Here is a 7,232-nt window from a genome sequence, read left to right as displayed (position 1 = left end):
AAAAAAAAAAAAGATGCTTAGCATCCGGACTTGAGTTCAGTCCATGGGATCCTTACTATGAAAAGAGGAGAGGACCAACTCCTTGAAAGTTGTTCTCTGACCTCTACACATAATACATCAGGACACTCATGCACCTACAGACAGACAGACACATACACACACAAATTTTAAATTTAAAGTAGATCTTGGTCTTTTTCAGGCAATATCACTGCGTAGCCCAGCTGTCCTTAAACTCATGATTCAGTTGCTTCCAATCCCATAGAATTGTGGTTTTAAGTGTTTGCACCCCTTTACAGCCTTTAGTGATATTTTTGTTTTTAAACTTTTAGCTTTCTTTTTTACTAAAAGAATTGTAAAATTAGAGCAAACATCTTAGAATTTACATCTTAGTTGTTATTATTATTATTATTGTAAATGAAAAGGGCAAGCTGGAGTGAAATGAAATCAAATGTCCTCCTGAGGCGAGGACCAGGAGACTGTTCCCATGCCATGTGCCCTCATGGGGTCTGTCTCTGAGTTCACAGGTCGCCGGGAGCCTCGGCTCTCTCAGAACAGGCGCTCTTGGCAGCCCTGTCCTACCCATGGGATTTGCAGGACATGTTTGCAATTTGTTTCTATTTTTAGATACAACTGCAAATGCAGTTTGAGAAACACCAGTCCTCAGGAAACCAGAGCAATTGCCCCTGAATTTTACTAAAGCTGTAACTGTTGCTGCCTTGCATCTGCAACCGGCACACAGCCTCATCGTCCAGCAGACACGGGAGGACAGTCACACAGACCTGCCTGCTGGCCCACATGCCCAACAGCCATGCTCCCATCCACTGCTCCCGGAGCTTTCTGAACCTGCCTTCTCTGTTAGCGGGTTCTACTTAAGGTCTCTCTGCCACAGGAAGGGCTCACCCTCAGACCTGGCATCCAGAAACTGGTTCAAGGAGGGAAAGGCAGCACGCTCCAGCATCCACGCCGGGGCTGGACAAAGAGTGAGTTTCCTTTGTGTTTTCCACTTTTTCAAGTGCCTGATCTTGGGAGCACATGAGCTGATTAATTAGCGTTCTGGGCACAGCACAGCTGCTCCAGACAAGCTCTGGTCCGGCACTTGCTCCACACTCAAACCAACAGACCTTGCATGTGAGTGATCTATGCAGCCATCCTGGTGATCACTGACAAATGAAAATTCGACAGGCAAAGGAGAAAGGGGCCATTGGCAGAAAACAACAACAAAAAAAATGTTAAGAGGTTGACCAGATTGGGTATCTGGGCCAAGAGTTCAAGACCTGCCTGTCTCAAACAATCTTCCCTTCAGATTTAAGAGCATTGACTTTAAATATATGTTTCAAGAGAATCTCTGCTGGTGGCCTTGAAGTGGTAGGATCCCAGCACTGAGTAAGCAGAGACAGAACCATGGGTTCTAGTGCGGCCTGACCTGAACTACATAGAAAGACCCTGAGCAAAAAGAAAAAGAGGGTCTGAACTCCATGGACCTGTGTGCCTGCGATCCCAGTATTTAAGAAGAAGACAAAGGAGAACTGTGTTTTGGAGATGCACCACCTGACGAGAACCTGGCTCAACCCCACCCCTCAAATAAAGAATCAAGTCAGAGAGTGGTAATAAAGCAGGTGTTGAGCAAACCTTAGCTCTAAGACAACATTCTGACTGACACGCCAGGCACGAACCACTACTCCTGAAGAAACAGTGCCCTGTTCTACACATTTGAGACACACTGAGAGCTAGAATGCAGAGCCTTTGGCTTGACTTGTGTGCCCCTAGGCTCAGAACTCACAAATGCTGGGGGGAGGCAATGGTCAAAGCAAGGCTATATTGGAGCCTCTGACATGAGGGGAGGAAGGTCCTGTCAGCTCTGAAAGGAAAGGGTGGAATGCACAGAGATGCTCACAAAACCAAAACCATCCATTTTTGTCAGTGAATGCTTGTGTGTGTGTGTGTGTGTGTGTGTGTGTGTGTGTGATTTATCTAGGAGAGATGGCTAAGATGAAGGGGCTTGGCGTCAAGCGCAATGGCCGGTGCTTACTCTCCAGAATGCACTCCTGTAAGCAGTCCTCTGAGCTCCACATGCAACACCAGGGTGCATGTGTAGAGGATGATTCAAGGTTAGGATTGGCAGTATAGTGAGTGCAAGGCAAGTTTAAACTACCTAACCCCCCCCCCCCCCCGTCTCAAAGGACAACCACCCCCAATAGGTGTGGTAGTCTATTTCCATAATCCCAGCCCTAAGGAAGTAGGGACAAGAGGAATGTTTCAGGTTGGCCAAGGGCTAGAAAAGATAGCATGACCATATCCCTCTAAACACCACGGGAACCGTAAAGGTCTACTACTCCAAAAACTAATTCTAAAACAGAGGTGTCAGTAGTGGGTACAATATTGGGTAGAATAGCAAGCATAGTCTCACTTATGAAAATTAACACAAACACATACGCCATTCCCTAGTCTCTTGTACAAATTATTATTGCTGGTGCTAATGCATTTCTAGGCAGTTCTGTAGATGGGTCTCCTACAGGAGCTTAAATCCTCACCCAATCAAACCTCTGTCAGGGCTGAGTCCAATTTTCCTTTTCCTAAATATTCTGCCCCCACCTTTGGTGCCAAAAAAGGTTCCCAGATAAGCTGTCAATCTCTAACAGACTGTTGGAATACTGGCTATTCTGTATTCTGTCTTCGTGTCTAACTGGTCTCACTTCTTGTGTGTGTGAAGAAGAACGCTAACTTTACTGTTTAACTTCACTAAAACAGCATCTCTGACATGGTCATGGTGGCTCATACTTTTGGTTCCAACACTGGTCTGAGAAAGGGGAGATGACAGATAGGTGAATCCCTGAGTTCTAGGGCAGCCTGGTCTACAAGAGAAACCAAAAGACCATCCCAGTATGGGATACATAGTGAGACCCAGTCTGAGAAAACAACAAAAGCCAGGTGGTGTGGACACCTTTAATACCTTCCCCACCCCCACCCCACCTCCACCCCCTACAGGCAGAATCGGTCAGATCTCTAAGTTTGAGACCAGCCTGGTTTGCATAGCAATTCAAGGACAGGACAGAATTTAGGAACGCAGTTTCAAGAAGACCAGGTGTGCTGGGACAGATCTTTAATCCTAGCGTTTGGAAGGTTTAGGCGGGTGGATCTCCAAGGCCAGCCTTGTTAAAGCTCAGGCTCCTGGCCATTCAAAGCTACAGCAAAACACATACTGAAAAAAACAAAACAAACAAAAAAAGGCATCTCTAGTAAAGCCCATAGTGGTTCTTTGTGTGTCTTGGTCTGACAAGAGAATATATATATAAAAGTTTAGATTTTTAAAAATGCACAAATAATACTCTTGGGACTGCAGATGTAACTTAGTTGGTAAAATGCTTGCCTACAGTAACTAAAGTCCTAATTTCGATCAAGCAACACAAAAATTAAGTTCAGTAACACATACTTGTAATCCCAACTTGACAGGAGTTCAGGATCACGTAGGCCTAAAAGTCTGAGGCCAGCAGGGACCACGGGATTGTCTCAAAAAAGGGAAACAAAACAAAAATCCTGGCCAAATCCCAGTATTCGAGCAAGCTGAAGTCCTGTAAGGTTTACACATGAAACTCTAAAACGAGGGGCTGGAGAAATGGCTCAGCGTTTAAGAGCACTTGTGGCTCTTGCAGGTCGTGGGTTGGGTTCCCAGCACCCACGTGGCTGCTCCCAACCATCTATCTGCAAATCCGATGCCCTCCTCTGACCTCCCAGGAGACGAGGCATGGATATGGTGCGTGCAGTCAAAACACATACACCGAAAATGAAGCTTAAAAACAAAACCCAAACGCCTATAAATTAAAAGTGGAAAGTCACAAAGAGAGAAAAACCTATCTGGGACATTTCCACACGTTCCCCACTCTCCAGGGTTTTCTGGATCTTTGGATTTCTGGCACCGTCCCCTCTACCTCGTGACGTTTACTTGTAGGAAAACATTCAAAAGTTACTTCTAAAAGGAAGTTCTCTGACTCCGAAACAGTGAACATTAATTCAGAGCATCTCTAGTTGGCCTCCACCTCCAAAATACTCCCAAGCGGGCCACCTGAGTGATCAAACTTTCTACTTCAGGACAAACTTAGAAAAAAGAAAAACAGAACTCGGATGAGCTGAGTCCCAGCCCACAAGGCCTTCACAACTCCGCACCGCACAGCCCTAGTCCCAGCCCGAGTCAAGTCTGCGTGGGAAACTACGTCGATGGTGGCGGGCACAAGTCACGAGGGGCGGCGAGCGCCCCGGGGCCGGCTCCACCGCCCGCCAGGAAGGCCTCGCGCTCGCCGGGGTGCACACCCAGAGCGCCGCGCTGGGCCCGCCTCCAGCCGGGCAGCGGGAACCACGGAGCGCCGTGGAACGGCCCGGGAGGGCGCCGCGCCCCCTGGCGGCGGGGTTCGCCGCACCCCGCTCCCGGCCGCCGGCGGCCTCGCTCCCTCCGCTGCCTCCCCGGGGCAGCGTCCCTCCGAGCGGCGGCTCTCCGGCCTCTGGCTCCCCGTCCCTCTGCTCCCTCTGACTCCCCTCCGTCGCCGCCACAGGCCGGTCGAGCGCCCCGGCGCCGCGCAGTTGCTCCCCGGCGGCCCTCGGCCGCTCCATCGCCGGCCCGCCGGGGGTGGAGAGCGGGCGCGCGGCGCGAGTGGAGCCGGCCTGGCGGCGGCGGCGCGGACCATTCCACCGTGCGTCCTCCCCTCCCTCCTCCTCCTCCTCCTCCTCCCGGGCCGCGGCGCGCGTGCTCCCGGAACGCCATGGAGTCGCGGCGTTCCGAGCGGGCACAAAGGGGCGCGCGGCACAATGGGGCGCGACGAGCCCGTGGGCGCCCGCTCCCCCTCCAGCCCGCGCGGAGGCGGCGAGCCGCTCGCAGGCGGCCCCGGCCGGGGCCCACACTCACCTGGGACGAGAGTTGTTACTTTGCGGAGCGGGACCCGCGCCGAGTTCGGGCGCCACGTGCGGGGGGCGGGCGCGCGGGCCGCAGTGGGGGCCGAGCGCGCAGGGCCTGGCCGGGGCGGCCCCGCCGACTGGCTGGGGGCGGCGGGCGGGCGGGCGCCGTGTATTTTCCCCTCTCTTTGTGTGTGTCCGTGCGCTGCGCTCTCGCGTGACGTGACGGGACTCCGTGTGTCATTTCCGCACAAGGACACAGGAGCCCCCGCTGCAGTGGAACCTCAAGCCCTCCGCCCCCACCGCGCCGCCCCTCCCCCTCAGCGGGGCACACGCGGGACCGGCGGTGGCAGCGGCGGCGCTCGAGCGTGAGCGACCGCGGCGGGGAGCAGGGGCGCGCTGCGGGGCGGGCGTGCTCGGCCTGCACAGCGCGGCTCCACGTGGGCCCGCGCCGGCTGCCGGCCGAGCAGGGCGGCTCTCACCCACGGGGAAGCGCCCCGCGGCATTCTCTGCTACGTGCTCTCCGGGCTGGAGCGTGGCCCCGGCGCCTCTTTCTCTACTTTTTCCTCTCACCCCGGGGGGTGGGGTTGGGAGGCGACGCGCCGTGTCTTTTCCGCCCGCGCCCCCCGCTTTGGGGGCGCTCGGCGGTGGCGCCGCACCATCGCACGGACCTTCCCGCGCCACGCCGGGCACAAAGACTTCGGGGTGCGCTCCCCCTCCAGTTCCGCATGGATTCGTGGTTGGGGGATACACTGGAGAGCGACCCCGGCTCTGGGGGAGCCCTGGCCACTCCCCCGGCGGGGTGGCCGCCCTCTCCGGTAAAGCCTGAGTTCCGAGAGCCCAAGTTTTGCCGCTTGAGGCTGCGGAGCGAAGCACGCGCTCGGGGACCCTCAAGCCACCAACTCAGAGCCACGGGGCTCAGCGCGGAAAATAGGGGAACTCCAGTCGCCGAGTTAGTTAAGACCGACTGTCTCCTAGTTTCCCGGACTCAACTCGGAGTCCGAGTTGAGAAATGAGAAACCAACCCCTCGCAGTTCTCCAACTTTCGGGGACTTGGGGTGGGGGTGGGGGAAAAGAAAAGCCCAAGTCAACATTTAAGCTGCGTGCGTGGTTTTGGTAAACAATGAGAACGGAAAAAAAATTTTTAATCCTTTAATTTGCCGATGGAAAAAAAATGTCTAAAAAGAAAAATGCAAATGATCCCATCTGCTGCCTACAGCTGACTGGCTGCGAGAGAGGACCATGTGGCCCGGCCCGGCGCGGTCAGTGAATACGTAGAATAGATTTTAAAAGGACATACAAGCTGGCTCCTAGCTGCCCAGTCGCGGCCGAGGGTTGAAATTAACGCGTAGGCAGGGATTATTGTGTCTTCACACAAATTGGAAATTTAACCATTACGCAAGTTCCTCCCCTTCTGGTTTGAAATCTAATGGCACAGAGTTGGGTTATGGAAGACAGTGGAGGAACTGTGGAACGTTCTGGAGAGGTGTTTGGGTTGCAGACTTGGAGAAGTCAGTACTAATTGCTATGCAAAATTAGCTAGCAGCTCGAAGAAAGGAGCCCAGCATCCTAGGGGTGCTTTTATAAGAGAATCTATACGTGCTCAGTGTCATTCAAAACAGGATGATGGAAAGAATGGGCCCGAGATAGCAGCCCTTCAAATTCAAAAGGCTTGGGTCGCCCTATCTACATTTAAAATAGGGAGGAGGGAGGAAGGGAGGAGGAATGGTTAATTTATACATTCCCGGGAGACCAAGTGAAAGCACTTGGATTTCTTTAGGGAACTTGACTTTTGCACTTGTGCATTAAATAACGTGCACAGTACAACCCTTCCCTCGGCTGCGTTAACAGATGCAGCAGTTTTATCCTCACCTCCAATTTAATGTGACAGTTAGAATTAGAATTATAAAAGGAGACGTTGCGTTTCATTAGTTCAGTTTTGTCGGATTTCCCAGAAGAGTCGGGGAACAGTTAGAGTTTAAACTCGTTCTGCATTTAAACCGCTCTGCTGCGTTGCTTTAAGAATGTAAAATGACCGTGTTCAGTTCTTAAAAAGAAAAATTTCCTGAATTGTGACAGGCTCTATCTTTGGCCAACTATTCACAATGAGAAAAAAAAAAAATCAATAGAAATCATCTCTTCTTTCTTAGAGACCTAAACTTGGGTCAAACACTAGGTGTTTGGGTTTGTGTGTCCCCAATAAGTCATTAGCAGGGTTGCCATGGGGCCACGCACCTCTGCGCCCAGCACACTGGAGACGGGTGGTGGGATATGTCTTTAGAAAGTGCCAAGCCACACTACATGGTGACATCTTGTTTCCAAAAACAAAAGGTGGTGTTTTTTTTTTAAAG

At 52.4% G+C, this 7,232-nt stretch overlaps 1 protein-coding gene across 1 annotated transcript in view; it reads right to left on the bottom strand.

Moving 5' to 3' along the window:
• The window catches only part of Bend3 (BEN domain containing 3), a 38,533-nt gene extending 33,371 nt beyond the window's left edge, over positions 1-5,162 (bottom strand). The window contains exon 1 of the mRNA XM_021205512.2: positions 4,895-5,162. The gene's annotated coding sequence lies outside the window, so the exon portion shown is untranslated. The remainder of the gene's footprint in view (positions 1-4,894) is intronic.
• Positions 5,163-7,232: the final 2,070 nt, after the last annotated feature.

This window comes from Mus pahari, chromosome 9 (genome assembly GCF_900095145.1).
Source record: "Mus pahari chromosome 9, PAHARI_EIJ_v1.1, whole genome shotgun sequence".
Classification (NCBI taxonomy): Eukaryota; Metazoa; Chordata; class Mammalia; order Rodentia; family Muridae; genus Mus; species Mus pahari.
The sequence above is the reverse complement of the archived record's forward strand: the minus strand, read 5'-3'. Positions and strand labels throughout refer to the sequence as shown.